General features: G+C 37.7%; 1 pseudogene; it reads right to left on the reverse strand.

The window, feature by feature from the left end:
• Positions 1-16,588: 16,588 nt before the first annotated feature.
• LOC149149657 (pentatricopeptide repeat-containing protein At1g31920-like) overlaps positions 16,589-23,862 on the reverse strand; it is a 33,423-nt pseudogene continuing 26,149 nt past the window's right edge.

Below are 23,862 nucleotides of genomic sequence, written 5' to 3' on the forward strand. Positions count from 1 at the left end.
CCTCTCAACAACCCAAGAAACCTCCACAGGTTCCTAAGGTCTCCAAAAACACAACAAGCCCAAACAATCACAACCAACCCCCACGATCATAAGCAAGACCCAACATCCCCTTTTTTCCCTTCCCCCTTTTCTTTTGTACCCTCCTTCCCTTCTCCATCTCAACCACCTCTCATTAATGTTATTAACTTCTCATCCATCCTTACAGTTGACTTCTCTTCTCCCAAGTAAGCTAGGAGTACATTTGGAAATGTGACATGAATATAAAATTGAGAATTTAATGGGAAAGGACCATGTCTTCTCCCAAGTAAATCTGAAAAGTACATTTGGGAATGTGAGGTGAATATATATATTGATAATTAAATGGAGAGGACTATGTCTTCTCCCAAGTAAATGTGAGAGTACATTGGGGAATGTGAAATGTAATTACATGGAGAGGACCATGTCTTCTCCTTAGTAAATGTGAGGGTACATTGGGGAATGTGAAATGAATATATATATTGATAATGAGATGGAGAGGACTATGTCTTCTCCCAAGTAAATGTGAGGGTACATTGGGGAATGTGAGATGTAATTACATGGAAAGGACCATGTCTTCTCCTTAGTAAATGTGAGGGTACATTGAGTAATGTGAAATGAATACATATATTTTTGAAATAATGGAAGGAGACCATATCCTACCTAATATTCAATTTGAGAAGGTAAGTGGGGAATTTGAATAATGGAAATCATGAATTTTATATTAGACCAATATTTCTTAATATTTTCAGATAATGTAAACATTAACAAAATTTGTAGGATAAGATTTAAGTGGGGCATTACAGAAGCAAAAGCAGAAGCAATTCAAGTAGCAAACAAAGAAGTAATATTGGAAGCCAAACTCAGCATTCCCTAAAAAGCAAACAAAGAAGCCATTCAGGTAGCAAACCAAAAAGTGATAATGGAAGCAATATTAGAAAAAAAAAAAGACACTATAATGGAAGCAAAGATAGTTGCAACAAGCGATGCCATATTAGAATCAAAACTCAACGCAACAAAGGATGTTATAATGGAAGCATACCTTGGTGTTAATTAGGAAGCCAAAAAAGAAGCTATTTTCAATGTCGTACTAAAAGAAAAACAAGAAACGCAATTGGGAGCAAAACTAAAAGTACAAATTGATGAAACAATGGAAGCAAGAATGAAAGACACCGTTCTCAGCGCTATTCCCAACACCATTCCTGGTGATATTCCCAGTGATATTCCTGGTGTTATTTCCGGTGCCCAAGTGAAGATGCCAAGTTGTGTTAGGTTTTACTATGCCAATTGAAGCCAACTTGTTGGCTCAAAAACGCTGAATTTCAACATTATTTATGGCACTAATGGCCTTTTTTGTTATAGTTGAAGCATGCAACTAATGGCAACATAAAGAAGTAAAAACCTCAGTGTATAGGCAAAGGATTCTCCTTAAAAGGGGGAGTTGAATATGAAGAGACTTTTGCTCCAATTATTAGGTATACTTCTATCAAGACCATTATGTCTATAACATCTATTTTTGGTTGGAAATTATATTAGATGGATGTCAAGACAACCTTCCATAAATTATATTTTTTAATTGATAAAAAATTTTACATAAATTAAATGAGAGGACTTGAGAAGTATCATCATGATACCCATGTATGCAAATTAAATAAATCTATTTATGGTCTTAAGCAAGAACCTTGTGATTGGTATTCTGGTATTGATGAGTACCTATTAGGTATGGGTTTCACCAAAACTACTGTAGATCATAACTTTATTATTTATTTGATAGATCGTATATACTTGGTCTTCTCATATATATATGAAGGAGTTTAGAGAATTTTATTTCAAGATGCATGGTTGCATTTGAATAAGATTTTGACATTAAGGACAATCCATTGATGTACTCTTGATGTAGGACAAGTACTGTTTGAAATAATACTGAGAGGGGGGGTGAATCAGTATTAGTGAAGACAATAAACTTTTTACAATTTCTTGCTATATACGCTACTTCAATAAAGGCAACCTACGTGTGTACGCAACCGAGTTTAAGGAAACAATCGTATATCCAGCAGACTAATGATTTAGTTAATTCTTCATATATTGATATTTAATCTGTGCATCAAAACCATATAAACAGTAACCAGGAGCAGTAAAAATAGAACAGACAGTCACACACATGAACACAAGATATAAGGTGGAAACCCAATGTGGGTGAAAACCACCTGCTGCAATCGTCTCTATCTTCCTTTTAATAAGAAACTTCTTTTTACAATATTTTGTACTGGTGTAGTCTTATACCAGTACGCAGGATTCTACCTACACAAGGCTACAACCTTCTCTCATTCTCCAGCTTCTTCTGGAAGGGAACTACAACCCCTCAGCTCTTGTACTAGCTGAAGTACTAGTACGTAGGTGCTGACCTACAGAAGGCTACAACCTTCTCTTTTCTTCCAAGGACCACGTTTCATAAATTTTCAGACTGGATCCATCAATAACATCAATCAACCGTCAAATATATCTGCATCAACCAATCTTCTTTGCACCAACCAAAACTGAATCTTGTAACCAGAATACAGTAACTATAACCAGAACCCAAGCCAGAACCCAGAACACTGCAACAGCAATCAAAAGTAGCTAAATCATATTTCGTGAGGTGTACGCTATTTCAATGTGACGAACCTGCATGCATACGCACTTGTATCAAGGCAAACTTGTGTATACGCACTTTTGAAATACCAAACCAGGGTGTATACGCACCTTTGCTATACTAAACCTGCGTACAGATCTATAAAAGATGATTCAACCTTTACAACTATTCGAACATCAATTATACTTAGATCATCATATTTACAGATTACGACATGCGCCAATTATTCAGATAAAAGATCAAAATCACACAAAGATACTCCTTTTCAAGCCTTAAGATGTTGACCCATCAATAGAACTTATCCTTCTTCAAGCGCTCAGGTTCCTCCTTGATTCAGGTCCAAAACCACTTAGAATCAATGCCTTGGACCAAATATCTGGGGTCAACGCTTCGGACAAAATACCTTGGACCAATACCATGGGTTAAAATACCAAAGACCAAATACCACGGACCAAAACCAAGTTTTCCAACATGTACGTGCTTTTCCTTGTGTGAAAGTGCGTGTATACGCATACGCGCCTTTTGGTCTGCGAACCCGCATGTATATGCGGCTTGGTCAAGGGGAACCTGCATATACCTCTTTTTCCTTCATTCTAAGAGCCTGAACTTTGATCTGTTATCTGAGTGAGTTGCCATCAAGGACAACACCCGTGTCATAGCGCCAAATCTATGTTATAATGCCAACAATCTCCCCCTTTGGACTTGATGGCAACCCCAAGTCACTCTTCCCCTTTGTCATCAAGGGCAAAGGGTTATGCTCCCCCTGAGTTCATGCTGAATTTTCTGAAATGCTGAAGTGTGTTGTTCATGCTCCCCCTGACTATAAGCAAGGTCTACAAAAAGATGTTCTACATGAAGAACATGACTCTATACATTATAAATGACCTTCCTATCACCAAAGACTCATACATACATCCATCTCCCATCCAATTGGGGATATACCAAGATTGACTCATCCACCCCAGCAAGTGGGGATATACCAAAAGTTTATACATAATAAAACAAGAACATTAGATCATCCATCCCAGGCATAGTGGGGAAACAAAATAGGTCGTTACATGACATTGATAATAAAATATATACATGACATAGAGAAAAAATATCTAAAACAAGACTATGATAGTCATCAACAACTATCATCAGTCAATTATCATCCAGACTAGCAACCACGATCTCCCTCTGCACCTGTTCCACCTGAATCAAAAACAACTGTGAAATTGTACCAAGCTCTTCTAAGATAATGCCAACAATGCATTATTAGAAGAATATGCTCCTTCTGAACTTGTGCTAGATGATCACTATCAGACCCATATCAGACTCTTTTCATCCTGAGTCTGGCCCACTGATATTCTTCAATCCAACATATACGTGACTGTATCCACAGCAACTGGCGTATGTACGGGGATACTCTTCATGAAACTCACATACAACCACTTTTATCTAAAACAGATAAGTTTCAACAGCAAGATGATGCATCAACTACTCCCATCTTCTGTCTGAGATATTCAAATGTCTCTCTGAGCAGTGGTTTGGTGAATATATTAGCAACCTATTCTTTAGAGGGAACGTACTCCAATTTGACCTTTTGTTCAAGCACTTGTTCTCGGAGAAAATGATATTTGATAGGTATGTGCTTGGTCTTGTAATGCATCACTGGATTCTTTGAAATACTTATTGCACTTGTATTATCACATAGAATGGAGATGGGTGGAGTACATGTGATTTGAATGTCTTGCAATTTTTGCATCATCCAAAGGAGTTGTGTGCAGCAAGATGCAGCAGCCACATATTCTGCTTCAGCTGTAGATAGAGCAATTGAACTTTGTTTTTTGTTGAACCAAGACACTAATCTGGAACCCATAAAGAATGCACCACCACTAGTGCTTTTTCTATCATCCACGCTTCCTGACCAATCTGCATATGTATATGCATGAAGTGTAAGATCTATATCTCTAGGATACCATAAACCAAAGTTTTGTGTTCCTTGAAGATATTTGAAAATTCTTTTGACTACCTGAAGGTGTGCTTCCTTTGGATTTTCTTGGAATCTTCCAACTATTCCCACTGCATGCATGATGTCTGGTTGGGTACCTGTTAGATAAAGCAGACTACCAATCATGGATCTATAGGTTGGTTGATGTACTGTTGTTGATTCATCATTTGAGTTGAGGCTACATCCTGATATCATAGAGGTACATACTGGTTTAGAATCTTCCATGCCATATTTCTTCAAGATTTTCTTGAGGTACTTGGTTTGTGATAGAAAAATACCGTCTTTATTTTTTTGAACTTGTAAACCAAGAAAATATGTGAGCTCACCGAGCAGGTACATTTCAAATTCTTTCTGCATTACCAAAGCAAAGTTTTGACTCATTGCTTCTTCATTGCTACCAAAGATGATATCATCAACATACACAGTAAGTATTAGAAATTTATCATTGTCAATTTTTGTGTATAGATTGCTATCAGCTAATCCTTTTGAAAAACCTTGTTGATGGAGGTATTTGTCAAGATGATAATACTAGGCCCTTGGAGCTTGTTTTAAACCATAAAGAGCTTTTCTGAGTCTGCATACAAGTTTTGGATCATTTTCAAGGATGAATCCATCTGGTTGCTCAATATAAACTTCTTCTTCTAGGTCTCCATTAAGAAAGGCAGATTTCACATCCATTTGATATAGTTTGAACTTTTGAACGCTAGAAAGAGCAAGGAACATTCTTATAGCTTCAAGTCTAGCAACAGGTACATAAGTTTCTTCAAAGTCTATACCTTCTTATTGAGCATACCCTTTACAAACAAGTCTGGCCTTGTTTCTAATAACTTCTCCATTTTCATTTAGCTTGTTTTTGAATATCCATTTGGTTCCTATGACATTCTTATCATTAGGTCTAGGAACCAATTCCCAAGTATTATTCATTTCAATCTGCTCAAGTTCTTCATTCATGGCCTTGACCCAACATTCATCTTTGCATGCTTCATTTACATTTTGTGGTTCGATGGAGGAAAGCAATGCTAGATAGCTTGAAGTTTCTGTAATAGTTCTTCTTGTCTGCACACTTGCCTCTTTCTACCCCAAAATCTGAGTCTCCGGATGATTCTTCTAAACATACCTGGATGGAGTCTTTTCTTCTACCCCTATGTGTTCTTCTAGTGCCTCATTGGTTTCTTCTTCTTCATAATTAGCCTGATTTGATGCGGAAGGATAGTCCTCATCTTCTTCATAATCTTCGGTTTTTACTTGCTTTGGATTTTTGCCTGCTTCATCAACCACAACATCAATACTTTCAACAATTTTCCCAAGTCCTTTATTATAACACTTATATCATTTACTTCGGGAAGAGTAACTAAGGAGAATGCCTTCATCTGCTCTAGGTTCAAACTTGCCAAGATTTTCATCAGTCCTTTTGATGTAACATTTTCTTCCAAATAATTTGAAGTATTTTACAGTAGGAGTCTTACCATACCAAAGTTCATGTGGGGTTTGAGTGTTGTTTACCCGAATGTTTGTTTTGTTGAGAATAGTAACGGTATCAAATGCAGCTTCACCCCAAAAGGTTGCAGGAGTTCCAGACTCATCTAGCATAGCATGACCCATTTGTTGAACAGTTCTATTCATTCTTTCTACCACTCCATTTTTCTGAAAGGTCCTTGCGGTAGAGAATTCCCTTCTTATTCCATGTTTTTCATAGAAGTCGAAGAATTCATCCGAGGTAAATTCCTCTCCTCGATCAGACCTGAGGCATTTGCTTTTGCGATCTGATTCATTTTCAACCAAAGCTTTGAAGGCTTTAAACTTTTCAAATGCTTCGTCTTTATGCTTTAGAAGTCCTATCCAACACATTCTGGAAAATTCGTCAATGAACAATATAAAGTATTCTTATCCACGAGGTGACTTTTTCCTAGATGGACCACATAAATCAGTGTGAACAAGTTCAAGAGGCTTACTCGTTGATCCTTCCTTCTCAGGGAAATGTGCTCTGGTTTGCTTACCAAATTGACATGATTTGCATATTGTATTCTCTGGAATGTTGATATCAGGAAGATCACGAACAGCCTAGTATCTACATGCTTTTCTTATTTGAGAGAAACTTGAATGCCCCAACCTTCTATGCCATAGCCAGTGTTCATCGTTTTTTCTTAGATAGCACTGTTGTTGTCCCCCTTTGAGTATGTACAGGTTGTTTGGAGTTCTTATACCTTTGATCATTGTTTCTCCTGTATCAAGCTCATGAACAACACATCCATTTGATCGAAATACTACCTCATTTCCTTGATCACACATTTGACTGACACTCAATAGATTATGCTTTAGACCATCTACATACATAACATTCCCAGCTTTAACTTTTTCTTTTAAGAGAACAGACCCTTTACCTTTTATGACTACAGGAGTGTCATTACCAAATGAGACCTTCTTTTCCTTTTCTAAGGCATTATATGGCTGAAGTTTTTCTTTATCACCTGTCATGTGTTTCGAGCATCCACTGTCGATGTACCACTGATTTTCTTGTCCTTCTACATACAAGGCTATACCACATCTTTTTGTTTGCGGTTCTTTTTTTCTCCATGTTTTGGGACCCAATGAAGCTTGCTCCTTCTGAGATGTTTGCTGAAATTTACTCCTGCATTCAGAATCTTCATGACCGAAGTTGTTACAGATAGAGCATTCTATTTCATTTTCAAGAGCAGAAAAGTTATTGTAGGTTCTTTTCATGATCCCGGTCACATTCCTTTGATTTCGTGCTTCTCTAGTCATGATGGTCTTGTAAGCAACACATTGAGCAGCTTTGTGTCCAAAGTTATGACATGAGAAACATTGGTCGTTAAATAAATTCTTGCGATTATTGAATCTATTGACCTGGTGATTGTAGTTTCCATTGACATTCATTCTTGAAGCAAATTGAGAATGATTTACCTGAGGTTGGTTGTAGCTTCTATTCATCCTTGAAGTAGGTCGAACCCAATTTACCTGGTGATCTACTTTATGTCTTTGCTAACGATTGTCGACCTGTTCACTTCTCCTTGTTGCATCAAGATAGCTTTTGGAGGTTGATGGCTTATGTGCTTGATATGCTTCATCAGTATATCCAAGACCTGTCTTTATCAAAAGAGAACGCTGCACTTTGATAATTTCATCTAAAGTTTCAGATCCTTTAGCAAATCTAAGATTGAGAGCTTTTGTTTTCTCAATATCTTTTCTAAGACCCACAATTTCACATTCTAACTTTTCATTGTGTTTTTCCCTTTCAGCAAGTTGGAATGTTAGACTATCTATAATCATACTCTTTTCTTCTAAACAGATTTTAAGTTTAGAAATTTCTTCATAGAGACCATCTTCATCTAAAGCATCCAAGAAGTCATTATCTTCAAAAGCCATCAAAAGTTGATAATAATTACCATGTTCATCTTCATCACTATTTGATAAACCATCGTTGTCTTCATGTGTATAGTAGCTCTTTTTACTTACATTATGTTTTCTATTCCATTTAGCTATCAAGCTTATCTTTATGAGGACATTTGGTTGCATGGTGACCGACTCTTCCATAAGAAAATCATTTGAAAGGTAGTATACCTCTGAATCTTCCGGAACCCCGTTGAAGGTTCTTGACAAAGTTTTCTTCTACCTCTCCTTTTGAGATGTATCCCGAATCATTGAGATCTTCTCTTCCTGAAGCCTTGAATGCGGCTTCTCTCATATCTGATGGACCTCCTTTTCTCATTTCAACAGTAGTTAGGATTCTGTGCAGCTGTGTCATAGTCATACTCTGAATATCCTGCTTTTCTTCTATGGCAGAAACCTTTGATTCAAACTTAGAAGACAAGGATCTTAAAACCTTTTCAACTAAAGTAACTTCTTTTATCTCTTCACCCAAGTTTTTCATGCGATTAACAATCTCATGTATACGAAGGAAATAATGAGCTATACTTCCATCACTGTGCATTTTGAGAGTTTCATATTGATTTCTGAGAGATTGTAGTTTTGCACATTTTACCTGATTGTCTCCTTCATAGCTTAGAACGATCTTGTCCCATATTTCTTTGGCGGTTTTGAGCTGCATAACCTTGACAATTTCTGATTGTGACAGACTCCCCAAAAGTGTATTGACAGCCTTGGCATTTGTTTCATACTGCGTTTTACCTGCTGTATCTGTAGGAATTTTTGATGGAAAGGTATATCCTCCTTCCACGATTTCTCAAACATCTGTTCCAAGAGATTGAAGATAGGTTGTGGTTCTTACCTTCCAATAGACGAAGTTGCTCCCATCAAATATTGGTGGTCTAATGGATCCCTCTCTTTCGTAGCTACCCATGACAATAGATCTTCCTTCAAGCGATCAAGCTTCTTCTGAAGGACCTGCTCTGATACCAATTGTTGGAAATAATACTGAGGGGGGTGAATCAGTATTAGTCAAGACAATAAACTTTTTACAATTCTTGCTATATACGCTACTTCAATAAAGGAAACCTGCGTGTGTACGCAACTGAGTTTAAGGAAACAAGCATATATCCAACAGACTAATGATTTAGTTAATTCTTCATATATTGATCTTTAATATGTGCATCAAAACCATATAAACAGTAACCATGAGCAGTAAAAACAGAACAGACAGTCACACACATGAACACAAGATATAAGGTGAAAACCCAATGTGGGTGAAAACTTCCTACTGCAATCGTCTCTATCTTCCTTTTAATAAGAAACTTATTTTTACAATATTTTGTACTGGTGCAGTCTTATAACAGTAGGCTTCTACCTATAGAAGGCTACAACCTTCTCTTGTTCTCCAGCTTCTTCTGGAAGGGCGCTACAACCCCCTAGCTCTTGTACTAGCTGAAGTACTAATACGTAGGCGCTGACCTACAGAAGGCTACAACCTTCTCTTTTCTTCAAGGGACCACATTTCATAAATTTTCAGACTAAATCCATCAATAACATCAATCAACCGTCAAATATATCTGCATCAACCAATCTTCTTTGCACCAACCAAAACTGAATCTTGTAACCAGAATACAGTCACTGTAACCAAAACCCAAGCCAGAACCCAGAACATTGCAACAACAATCAGAAGTAGCTAAATCATATTTCATGAGGTATACACTACTTCAATGTGACAAACATGCGTGCATATGCACTTGTATCAAGGCAAACCTACATATACGCACTTTTGAAATACCAAACCAGCGTGTATACGCGCCTTTGCTATACTGAACCTGCGTACAGATCTGTAGAAGATGATTCAACCTTTACAACTATTCAAACATCAGTTATACCTAGATCATCATATTTACATATTACGACATGCGCCAATTATTCAAATAAAATATCAAAACCACACAAAGATACTTCTCTTCAAGCCTTAAGATCTTGACCCATCAATAGAACTTATCCTTCTTCAAGCACTCAGATTCCTCCTTGATTCAGATCCAGCTATGCACCATAACCCAATGACCAGTATTCTAGATCTTGATCTTCATTAGATATTCAATCTTTCAGTACATTTGCCTAATGATCTCCTCCTCCTTTTATAGTCTTAGGCCTTACTCAATACCATGGTCCAAAATCACTTAGAACCAATACTTTGGACCAAATACCTGGGGTCAACACTTCGGACAAGATACCCTGGACCAATACCATGGGTTAAAATACCAAGGACCAAATACCACGGACCAAAACCAAGTTTTCCAACATGTACGTGCTCTTCCTTGCGTGAAAGTGCGTGTATACGCATATGCGCCTTTTGGTCTGCGAACCTGCGTGTATATGCGGCTTGGTCAAGGGGAACCTGCGTATACCTCTTTTTCCTTCATTCTGAGAGCCTGAACTTTGATCTGTTATCTGAGTGAGTTGCCATCAAGGACAACACCTGTGTCATAGAGCTAAATATGTGTCATAATGCCAACAAGTACCCCATAGAAATCCTTCATAAGGGAGAAACTAGAAGTTTCTCATTTTAGGGTGCTTGGGAGTCTAGTTTATATTCATGTTTTAGAGGAGAAGAGGATGAAGCTTGAACTCTCTAATTTGAAGGTTGTCCTAGTCAACAGGGTTACGAGATATATGTTCCATCTCAAAGGAAGATGGGAGTGTGCCAAGATGTGAAGGTAGATGAGGATGCATGGTCTTCTAAGTCCCCAGAGCATCTATTTTTGATTGAGGTGGAGAGAATACTTGTTGCCTGAAGAGTTGATCCATAGGTTTTGAGGGGTTCAAGTTTAGGTCAAACAAATTGCAGTACGAGGACAAAGACAACTTTACTACCCAATACAGCCAAGAGTTTAAGGTGGCATACACCAACATTACAAGAGGTAGTGAAGCAATCTAGTGCTCCAATTAATTATTTTTGAGTAAGACACCCTCCTAAGAAATTTCTCAGTGATGTTGGTTTGATGCATTTTATAATAGATGTAGAGCCCTTTAGTTATGAGGATGTAGCAAGTGAGTAGGGATGGTAGGATGCCATGGTGGATGAGTAAGACTCCATCGTAAATAATGATGTGTGAGATATTGTTCTTAGACCATAAGGGAAATTGGTGGTGGATTCTAGCTCATTGTACAAAGTGAAGCATGAAACTAATGGCAACATAAAGAAGTACAAACCTTAGTATTTAGGAAGGAGATTCTCCAAGAAAGGGGGAGTTGAATGTGAAGAGACTTTTCTCCAATTATTAGGTATACTTCTATCAAGGTCATTGTGTCTCTAACATCTATTTTGGCTAGAGATTATATTAGATGGATGTTAAGACAACCTTCTATAAATTATATTTTCGAATTAATAAAAAGTTTAGCATAACTTAGATGAGAGAGTTTGAGGTGTATGATCATGAAACCCATGTATGCAAATTAAATAAATATGTTTATGAGCTTAAGCAAGCACCTTGTGCTTGGTACTCTAGTGTTGATGAGTACCTGTTAGGTATGGGTTTCACCAAAAATGTTGTAGATCATAAATTATTTATTTATTTGATAGATTGAATATACTTGTTCATATATATATATATATATATATATATATATAACGAGTTTAGAGAATTTTATTACAAGGTGCATGGTTGCATTGGCATAAGAGATTGACATTAAGAACATTGCATTGATGCACTCTTGGGTTTAGAGATGTAGCAGGGTACAATTGAAACTTTCCTTGTGTGGGGAAATACACAATTGAGATCTTGAAAATGTTCGACATGATGGATTGTAAACTCATTACGACTCTTGTGATATTGAATGTAAGGTTGTATGCTAACCTTGATTTAGATTTGGTAGATCCTTCATTATATACACAATGAATTAGATCCTTGATATATCTAGTTAACACCAAACCCGATATAGCTTTTGTAATTAACAACTTGAGCCAATTCATGATTGCACTAAGGAACATTCACTATACAAATACAAAACAAGTGCTCCAAAAGTTCAAGGGCATGGTACATTATGGTCTGCGATATGTAAGAGATGGTGAGTTGTTGTTGCATGGATTTATTGTTATGACTAGGTAGAAGATGCAAGTGGTAAGAAGAGTATTTTAGGTGTTGCTTCAATTTTGGTTCAAGAGTGATTTCCTAGTTCAATGAGAAGTAGGCTTCAGTGGCAATGAGTTCAACAAAGGCTAAGTACATGGCAACAAGCACCACTAGTTGTGAAGCCATCTAGCTTCGAATTACAGAGTTGGTGGTTGATTTGTTGGAGCCAACAATGAGTGATGATTTTGGTTGTATTAAACTCTGTGAGAATCCAATATTCCATGACCACTCTAAGCACATTGAATTTAGATAGCATTTTCTTAAGGACGAGATCTAGAAAAAGGTAGTTTCTCTAGAGTAATTTAGATGTCAAAAGTTTGATAATATCTTGAATAATCACTTAGAAAAGTAGAAGCTTGAAATGTTCAATGAAATACTTGGATTCTTGGACAAAACCTTTATTAGTAAGAGGGAATGTTGGCAAGTGTGTGTCTAATAGTCTTTGATAGCACTAAAGCACTTGTGGTAGATCTAGGTTCTTTGTGTTAGAATAGCAGGACACGCTCAACAAATCCATACAACACGATTTTATATGTTCTGTGGTGGTTTGTACATAAGCACACGCAGTGAAGAAGATGCATGTTTTATGGTGGTTTATAGACAAGCAGACAATAGTGAAGAAGACCAGTGTGCATCATTATTTATGTAGACTTCCATCATCAAGGGCACATGGATGCACGAGCAATAGATAGAATATGATCATTCTATTCTTCACTTCCAACTTTGATCAAGCATTGTTTTATGTTTAGATAGAGACATTAGATTTTATTTATGGTAGTTATTAATTAAGTAGGGTCTAGATCCCAAGGAAGTCTCGCTTAATTTCTTGAAGCACACTCTTTTCACATGCAAATCCAAGATCTAAGTGTTAGATCTATTTTTGTTGAACCTAAGTATGCCCTTCTTAGATCTATAAGAGAGTTTAGGGCATGTATCTCTTGTCAAGTTTCTAATTTAGCAATAAGTGATTTGTCACTTTCTTATAGCAATTTTTCATTAGAAGCAATGAAAAGCAACAACAGGTTTTGATCTAGTCATTTATTGAGATTTCATTGTATATTTTCAATGGTATGTGTTTATAAATTTTAACATTAATTACAAAATGTAGTTTTGAGTGCCTTTTAATTTTCTGCCTTTTAGTTTTTATAGGGACCCTTTCAGTGCAAGATTTGTTTACCATGGTTTAGACAATCTAACAGTGTCTAAAATACTTTCATAGGTTTGCATCTCTTTAACAATCGAAAAAACACTTTGAGTACTTATGGATTCATCTATTTGGTAAAGTGAAATTGATTTCAATCAAACAAATGTGAGAGATCTTGTAAACATTCACTTAAATATTTGCCTTACCACTTGATTAAAGGGTGGTTATGGAGTGCGGCCTACAATGTTGTGGAATGATGGGAATCCTTTTGATTATGAAGAGGGGCTTTCAACATTGTGGGATGTGAATCTCGAAGATGCAGACTTGGGTGTCCTTAACTCTAGATGGATGACCTCACTTTGGCCTCTTCCAATGATCCCTTTCATGAGACATGCCTGCATGGGTAGGGTAAGTCATGAGAAGTTATTTTGCCTCTGTTGTCAACGAATGACAAAATACCACTATTTCTTTTGACCATGATTGTAAGGACCTCCGGTTGCGGGTGCGACAGGCGCCGGGCGAGTGGGCGATCGTGCACGGGCACGCGCGGGCGCGCGGGCGGACGCACGGGCGCACTGAACGACAGTTTGCGACGACACATGTGACATAAAATGTGACGATAATGTGAACACATAATACGACTAAGTGTGGAGCACATATGCGACAACTAAAACTATGTAATATGGAGTTCATATATATGTGGAATAATAAAATATAATATAATCGAACCATGTAAAAGAAGTATACGAAGGTTTACGATAATTAAATATAATGGAGCATACGACAAAAGGTTATGAGGGTGGTCGGCCATGGAACATCCCATGTATGCATATATGAGGACATACGATGGAATATAATATTATGTGAAGGACTTCATAATACCATTTAACATGTCGGCTTTGATTCATATTCCAAAGTAGAGCGTATATATACATGAGAGCTCATTAAGACAAGGAACATTCGCTCATGCCTTCGCATAAAGGGTAAAAGAGTGCGCAGTCTTAGGTAGGTAAATGCGCATATCTCATGCGCATTAAGCTTGAAGGAAGTGCGCAGTTTATCTTGGGTGAAGGTTGGCAAAGAGTGCCATTGTGAGTGGATTCTTGTACACGGTTTTATGCAGGATTTGGTAGGGAGGTTGAGTGGCTCGGGTGAGCACTCCCTCTTATGCAAGGGTGCATGAAATGTTGTAAAAGGCAGGTGGCCTGTCTTTTGTAAAAATTGGTTAAGTGTGAGGCTTGGCACACTTGTTGTAAAATCTGATATTCTTGATATAATATTATCATTGGGCAGACTGTTCGAGGAGTTGCCCCTCCCTTTATACTTGCATTGTTCTCGGTTTATTGTTGATGATTAATGAATGAGAATGTTCTTGAAGTATAAAGGATAACATTTTATTCGGTTATAAGAACACAAGTTAACTAAGTTTATGTTGGAATAGGTGTAGCCCACAAACGTTAGTATTGTTAAAAAGAAAGCGTTCGGTGGTGCCGCACCTCGCTACAAGCGGTTGGAAGATCACCGCAGGTGTAGGGGCATGACAATGATGCTCCTTATGATCAGTGAAGCAACAATACAATGGAGAGTGGTGCCTAAGAGCAGTAAGATGATACTCTACTCGACTTTCATTTCTATGATCTTAAACTCTTAAAACTCTCAAGATAAAATAACCTTTTTATAATTTTGTCATTTAAGATTTCAATATATTAAAAATTATATATGACATATAGAATGATGAATCTGCTCTACAAGCTTGTGATATACTTTCTTATTCATATTCATCATAGCTTTTTTATTAATGGTCTGACTTCAGCATTTTGTAAAAAAAATTGAATTATGTTTACGACATTAAAAAAATCTAATTTTCTTAAAGTAAATCTATGAATGGACAATTTTGAAATTCTTTTTTTTTAAATCATACAATGCCATACAGAATAATGTCTATTGAAAAATAAAATTGGCATGTTGATTTCTAAAATCTATTATTCTAAATTTTCTAATTTATTTTCCTAAGATTTTTCTGCCCTTTTTTTAACATAAAATTATAGTTATATAAAAAGGTGTGACACCCCATATTCCTGAATTCTGGACAGCCGCCCTGCTGGAGCCGAGCCTTCTGCCAATTCCAATAGGCACTCATGGCGCATTAACTGAATTCTGGACAGCTGCCCTGCTGGAGCCGAGCCTTCTGCCAATTCCAATAAGCACTCATGGCGCATGTAATCTCGAGTATTATAAGAAAGGAAAAAGATATTATCATTAATCCTAAAGACTATCATTAACGATACTTTATAGAAAACTTCTCTGAAAAAAAGAAAGGCTAGAGGTAGAAGTCTTCTCAGAATGTGGATCTATATCTGAAATTTGAATTCCAGTTTGAATAGAATTCAAAATCATTTATATTCTTTTTCTTTGAATTTATCCTATTCAGTTCCACATAAAACCATAAACCAAATCTAGGAATTTGTTCATCATTGTCATATCTGAAATTTGAATTCCAGTTTGAATAGAATTCAAAATCATTTATATTATTTTTCTTTCAATTTATCCTATTCAGTTCTACATAAAACCATAAAGCAAATCTAGGAATTTGTTCATCGTTGTCATGCCCTTGTGTTTTCAGTCTTCCAACAACAATTTCCAGATACATCATACAAATGTAATCAACAACCTAACTGACTTGGCACACTTAACGACTATCCTAACTAAATCACCTACAACTGCTTGATTGTTTAAATTTGGCACTGAGCTGCTTCTAGCCAATCATGTATTAGTCCACACGTCAGATCGAACATGTTCTCTTTTAGGCAGAAAAATGACCGCTGGAAATTTGAAACCTTTTCTCACATCAAAAGGGGAAAAAAATTGAAATCTAAACTTTACTTCTCAACCAAATAATCTCCCAATTTTTCATTTCCTTTTAATTTTCCCTTTCTGAACAACAAGTAAAATACTGTGAAAACCAACTATTCAGTAGTACTCACTCAAAATGCATAATCAAAACATAAAAATCAACTGCAGTATTTGAACTTGAACTTCTTCAAATCTGCAAGTTTTTTAATCCAAATTCTGGAGCCCACAATTCAAATGTAATTTACAGTGCAACTGAAAGACTCAATTCTGGTAAAGTTGACTAAGTAATTTCCAGTGCAAATGAAAGACTCAATTCTGGTAAAGTATGACTTAGTCAACTTTAATAGAACGAAAATTAGTTTGGAAAGCATACCATAATAGAATATTTTAACCAAGGTTAAATATTTATAAAAAATACTTCTAGATAATATAAAATGAGATAATTATATTAATGTCGAACAAATGACCACAAAGGTAGGTCAACGGGACTGCTGGTATGATGATGTCAATACCAAGCTGGAGTAATAAGGAGAGTCCTGGAACAAGACATAAAGTAGAAACATGAACCATGTGTCAAAGCATGAGAAAACCCTCAGATTCAAGTGCTGGGTGCTGCAACGGGAGGGAGATATGCAAAGGGAAATGGTCTAGGGACCGGGTCATGATCCAGTACGTCTACTTTCCCTAACATCTGAGGCTGAATGAAGAAAACTCAAGATAGGATGATGCCTGAAGAAGAGTTAGCGGAAGGTTCGCGGAAGGTATGGACCGTATCCTGTGTTGTCTGGCCATTATAACTCGCTGTCGGTGCCTGGGCATCTGATCTGCCTGCTCATAAGGGATCTAGTCTGGTGATGTCTCTGAGGTCTCTGGGGAAGGAGAATCGTCCCTCTGGTCTGCATTGGTTTGGAGCCAGAAGTAATGCTGTCATCAGCCTATCTCTTAGTAACCCTAACGGATGGGAGAAAAGCTGGAATTTGGGCTTACATAGTTGGTGATTAACCCTCTTCTTCCACTTGCATCCATGACGCTTATACCTCTTATATCCATGATGCTTCTATCTCGAAATTTTCTGTCCCAAACTGGTTGTCAAAGTGGCATAGCATTTCTCTACAGAAAACCGATGACGGAAAATGTCCCTCTTGTACTCCTTTTATAGCTGAGGTCAATACATCATAGTTATCGATCTGAGCATGCAGCAGCCTGACCTTCATATGCATTATGATTCTAGTTTACCCACGGACTTCATCCAATAGTTTACCATCAAGGATAATATACATCCCCTCTCCCATAACTGAATCATCTCCGAATGAGTTTTAATAAAATGGGGAAAGCATCAAACTTAATGTATTGTTTTTTAACAAAGCAAGCTTATGTTTGTTCACTTTTGTCAGCATCACCAGTAATCCCCAAGAGGAAACAAACCATCATTTGATTGGTAGAAATGGTTTCTATCGCGTACAGTGACTTCCTTCCTACCAATCTCCAAACTCCGGCAGTGTGGCAATCACTGCAGACACAAGCTTCTTGTTGCTCTAATATGGTCCTGAATATAGCACTCGCATGCCATAAAGCAAAGGGAAGGCTTTTGCTCTTGCTCTGATTGCAGAGCATATGTCCCTTCACCTCCAACTAGACATTATAAACCACAAGGTTTGTGTTAGTAGTATATCTCTCTTCCTATATCCGAGGAGCCAAGGACTCCAACATTACATAATTTTTTTCAGTTTTGGTATGTGATTTGCTACCCATGAGGAATGCATGCACTCTGCTATTTTGTTCAATCATACTGCATCCAGGGGCCTTTTCCAATCCCATCTCCTTCATTATTTCTCTCACATTTGCAACATCATCCCACCTGCCAGCAACAGCATAGATGTTTGAGAGCTGCACATATCGCCCAGGATTTCTGTGGTCTAAGTTTAAAATGTGTTCTGTTGCATGTTCTCCTAGTTTGATATCCCCATGAATTATGCAGGCACTCAGCAGAGCACCCCAAACACCCGCATCTGGTTTTAAAGGCATGTTTTCAATTAAATCCCGTGCTTCATCCAGCTGCCCTGCGCGGCCTAGAATGTCAACCAAACATGCATAATGTTCAACTCGAGGTTTGATGCGAAAATCTCGAACCATGCTATCAAAGCATCGCCGGCCTTCGTCTACCAAACCTGAATGACTGCACGCAGACAAGATGCAGATAAACGTGACATCATCAGGTGCAATTCCTATCTGTTTCATCTGTGCAAAGAGAGCGAGAGCAGCCTGTCCGTCTCCGTGCATTCCATATGCAGCAATCATTGCACTCCATGAGACCACATTTCTCTTAGACATTTCCTCAAACAATTGGCGTGCAAACTATACATTCCCACTTTTGCCATACATATCAATGAGAGAATTCCCAACTGACACCTCTGAAAGGAGCCCACTCCGAATTACAAAATCCATGGACCGATTTTCACTGTTGCAGAGCTGTTAAATGAGCGCATGCGGGGAGCAGGGCTTTCACTGTCATAGCGTCTGGCACCATTTCTGTCAATTGCATTTCGTTAAAGAGTCCCAAGGCTTCGTGGGCTTGTCCATTCTGAGCATACACTCCAATCATTGCATTCCATCAGACCAAATCTCGTTCAGGAATTTTGTCAAACAGTTTTCGTGCAACCTCCAAACTACCACATTTGCCATACATGTCCACAAGGGCATTTGCCACAAAAACATCCAACTGAAACACATTTATGATTACATGACTATGAATCTGTTTTCCCTCTTGCAGAGTTGATATGGCTGCACACGCCTTGAACACAAAGGGAAAAGTGAAATTATTGGGTAGCGTACCTGTTCTTTGCATTTGGCAATAAAATGCCAGCGCCTCCTCGAACAATCCGTTCAGGCCACATCCTCTTATCATCACGTTCCATAAAAATACATTCCGTCTGTTTATTTTATCAAAAAGAAGGCGTGCGTTACCCATACTGCCAAACGAGGCGTACATGCTCACAATTTTGTTGAGTAAAAAGGAGTCATCGTTATATCCCGTGGTGAATATGCGGGCATGGATTTGCTTTAGCGTTTTGATATATGTGCACGCTTGCAGTATCTGCTTCAATGATTTCATTTTGTAACTGCCTGCAAAACATGCGATTAGGATGGCGATGGCCAAGGCCTTCGACTTTTGCGTAATTTCAGGCCAGCTATAAACCTGAACGAATCCGAAACCTGCCGAGTGTTGAGGTTGAATGGTTTTTCAATGCCCGAATATGAGAAAACCATGTTCAGGACAGAAAAGAGAAGGGAGTCCATAGTCTTGGTCTTGTAAGGTAAACGAAGGTTGCTCCCTGCTGGGGAGATGATTCAGTTGTTCAATACATTGAAGACTACTGGTAATTATGGGACGGTTTAATTTAACAGAGTTAGAAGAGCAAATAGAAAGGTTTTGCCCAAGGGCACAATTATGATCACATGTTCTGGTATTATTTCTGAACGTAGCCATGAATTTGGGGATAAATTTTGAAGTCGACGCCTCTTGCCCGGGATTCTAAACTCTTGACTTCTATCTCGCTGCATCACGCCGTGTTTTACAAGTTGTCTGTCGGGGTCTGAAACTCTTGATTTCTATCCCGCTGCATTACGCCGTGTTTTGCAAGTTTCTGTCGGGGTTTGAAACGCTTGATTTCTGTGCCGTGGCATTACAATGCGTTTTGAGGTTTCATAACATCAAAACCCCGGGATTTCTAAGGTGTTATGGTACGTGAGGGCATTGATGAGAGCGCCTGAGGAGGGTTGGAATTTGGATAAAAAAATTATTTTTCAATAACAATGATGTTAAAAAATTTACCATAAACACATAAATGATTTATTAAATTTTGAATTTTGGTATGAAATTGGAAGATAAGATAAGATAATTATATTGATGTCTAACTAATGACCACAAAGTAGGTCAAAGGGACTATTGAGTACACTGATGTATATACAAAGCGGGAGAATCGAACGTTCTCCTATAAAAGATACAATGCATGAAGTAAATCAACATCTGGCCCTAGCGGAAAAGATTCAGGAGCTAATAGGTTTGAGGATCAGACCCATCTCTCCTAACATCTGAGGCTGAATGAATAACACTAAAGAAACTCAACAAAGTTTGTTGGCCCGATGAAGAGCCGATGACAAGTGCAGACTGTCCACTAAATCGTATCCTGGGGGGTTCACACGCTACTAAATGTTGGAGGACCTAGTCTATCTCCCAAGAACGGATCTGAGACGGAACTGCTGCTGAGATCTCGTGTGGCAAGGTGAGGTCCCACGAATCCTCACTGATCTGGAGTCTGGATACGTACGAGTATCAATCGATCTCTTGGCACCCCTGTCTGAAGGTAGTACCCTGAAAAATGTTGTGATCCTTTGTGTGGGGTCTGGTTTGATGGGAGGTTGAAGAATATGCGCTCGAAACGTAAGTGCCTCCTGCATATATAGGGCCAAACATCTTTGATCGGGGTACCTAAAAAAGTTGACGAGGGTTTGAGAATCTATGAACTAGCAATGAAAAATTCGTATGATCTCATAGTAGACAGGGCATCCAAGGATGAAGTGCACCTCGGTCTCCACTTCCTGTAAATGACATACCTGGCAGAGTCTGTTTAGTCTATCCACCTAGTGGTCTGTCTCTACCCGAAGTTTATGAGAACCTACTTTGAACTGGCCTAGAGGAATGCGAAGAGCATGCATCTAGTGGTGAAATGTATACCGGGGTCGAACAATGAGCCTGTCTCTCAACTCCAAGAAGTGCTCAGTGTAGAAGGCCATCTTTGGGTGCAACCCTCCTAGAGGATTGACCCAGGTGACCTAGACGAACTGCATGTAGATGTCCTCCCTAATGATCTTGTTTAGCTCCTGTCTAGTAGGTAAAAGGTGACCAGGAGCATCTAAGGAATATCAGAAAGGAGGGAGATGATCCAACTAAATTCCCACGACTCTAAGCGGTTTGAAACTCCTGTAAACCAACATCTGGCTCGGCCTGAGGGAGTAGAATGAGCAATAGTCTCAGAAGAGCAATATGCCAAGTAAGGATAACGGTCCCTACTCTTTATCAAGTCTACCAAGCCCTAGACATGATGCAAGAATGAAACCAATCTGAAAATCGTCTCAAGCAGATTGGACTGAGCTCCAAACTCTGCAAGGATGATGTGTTGTGGCACTGCGAGTTTGCACCTAATGATGTGGTGGAGAAGAAGAATCTGGACTCTCTCAGCTGAAGCGCAATCTGACTCAAGTAAAAGCAATCCCCAAATCTCTGAGCCATATAGAACAGTGGGACGAATCAAGGTGTCCATGAGGCTCATCTTGGACAAGATGTCCTGGAAGTGATGTCGAAAGCACTGTCTCTTGAGAATGGCTAAGGATCCATATCCATTGTTGATCCAAGGCTGAAGCGTTGGTCGCAAACTAAAGCGGGGACCTGAGAATTGCACCCCCAAGTAAGTATATGTGTTGGTGATCTCAATCTCCTCCCCTCTGAATAGAAAGTGAAGGTCTGAGGTTTTCTTCACCCCATTGAAGATCATAACCTTGGTTTTACCCAAGTTGATCGTCAACTATCGATGGTCACAAAACAGAGCTAAGGCATCCAACTACCTATAATCCTTCTAGGGATGAGGAGAGGAGGACCATGTCGTCAGCAAAGAGTAGAATAGATATCAGAACCTGGTGAAGAAGGCAGCGATCAGTGTCTTAGATATGCTGGTGTAGAAATGCTTCCAACTCATCAATATAAATCCCAAACATGGTAGGGGACAATGGACAACCCTGTTTAACCCTAATAGTGCATCGAAAACCAAACTAGAAGAAAACAAAATTGGAAACCAAACTCAACCATATATTAAGAATTGTGTCAATAAATGATGTACATAATGTACATATAAATACAACAAAAAAATCGTTGATTCAATTTTCAGGTTTTCTTGAACTCTAACAACTAATTACCATAATACACACTAACCCAAATCATAACCGAAGGTTTAGGTGTTTAACATTCCCACCTTAATCCAAAGGGATGTATCAAAGTCCAAGAATGGGTGCTAAAAATGCATCTTAGCCAAGCGTTGAATGTCTCTCAGAAATGGTTTTCAAAGGATGACCACAAACCAAGGATGATGGTTTTTAAGAGAAAACCACAAACAGTACCAAAATATCAAAGAATTCAAAGTCTCAATCAGTGATGGTTTTATTATCTGACAGCTACCTTGCTTTCCTTTTCCCATAAAAAAGATTCTCAACACTCATTCATTTACAAGCTTTTGGTCCCTAATGATGGATGGTGTAACCATCTAAAGCGTTGGACGAACTAAATCAGTACACATTTCTCTTCTGGAAATCTCCAACAATGATGTAATATGAATATGGTTTCGTTTCATATTTTGTAATATTAGAAATATATGTTGTAATATTAGAAATATAGCTGAAATATTAAATATTGCATGAAATAAATAATAACTTTTCATTTTGAATGTTTTTTTTTTTGCAGAGCATGGGTCTTCTAGAAGATCCAGTTGATCCTGAGATCGATCCATATTATCTTAGGTCTGGTTCAAACATTCGAGACAATGATGATGAGGTAGATGGAGAGGACACCAAGGAAGATGATGACGATGATGATAATGATCATGATTATGATGTTGATGATCATGATAAACACGACGATGATGATGAGAAATCTACTAGTAGTAGCAAGTGACATTGATCATATAGATTCCATCACAAATCATTGTTGGTAAATCGTTATGATGTCTCTTTTCATGTTTATTATCATATGTATCATTTTCACCTGTCGTACCATATTGAGTTGTATCATTTTGACATGTATCATGTTGGCTTATATCATTTGGACATGTGTTATCTGGGCCCTGCATTTTTTGTAGCTAGTCATGAACCAACAATTTTGTTTATTAATAATATAAAAATACCAGTTAAAGTTTAAAAAAAATGATCTTGTTATTTTATTCTAATGTTGTGGTGTGGTCTATAACTATAAGAAACCTGAAAGGTCTCTTTTCTGGAAATATCTCTAATGTGAATTTGGGTATGCATTATGTGTAGCTAGTCATGACCAACAATTTTTTTATATTAATAATATAAAAATATTGGTTATATATATATATATATATATATATATATATATATATATAGTTGTTAGTGCGTTTGGATGTCCATTTCCCTAAAAAAAATTATAAATGTAGCTATAAAATATTTCAAATGCAATATGACTTAGTCTATAATCATATTAGTTATTTAAGAGGCATGATATACTTAACTAATTTAATTGGAATAAAAAATATATATATTAAATTAATAAATGGAAGTTATAAAGGAGGCATCATGAGTTGTTAAATTGAAAGAAAAATGTGGCTCTAAAATGGAAGTAAAATTCAACATTAAATTGGAAGCCATACTTGGAGCTATTAATGGCTCTAACTAGCAAGCTAAATGATCTAGGTAGATATTGGTGTCCACCCACAAATTCCACTTGGACCCCCACCATTGTTTCTTTCAGTTTTTCAGTGTCCTTAATTATAGCATAAATTATTATTTTTAGCAGCTTTTTGGGTCCTAAACATCTGGAGTTGTTTTGAGGCCAGCAATTTTCTGATAAAATCATCTTTTCCATTGTAGTCCTCGGAGAGATATTTCCAATGGAGTATCATGTGCATCAAAC

Source organism: Pinus tabuliformis, chromosome 9 (genome assembly GCF_031772625.1).
Source record: "Pinus tabuliformis cultivar Carrire ecotype Pingquan chromosome 9, CPIR1, whole genome shotgun sequence".
NCBI classification, from domain to species: domain Eukaryota; kingdom Viridiplantae; phylum Streptophyta; class Pinopsida; order Pinales; family Pinaceae; genus Pinus; species Pinus tabuliformis.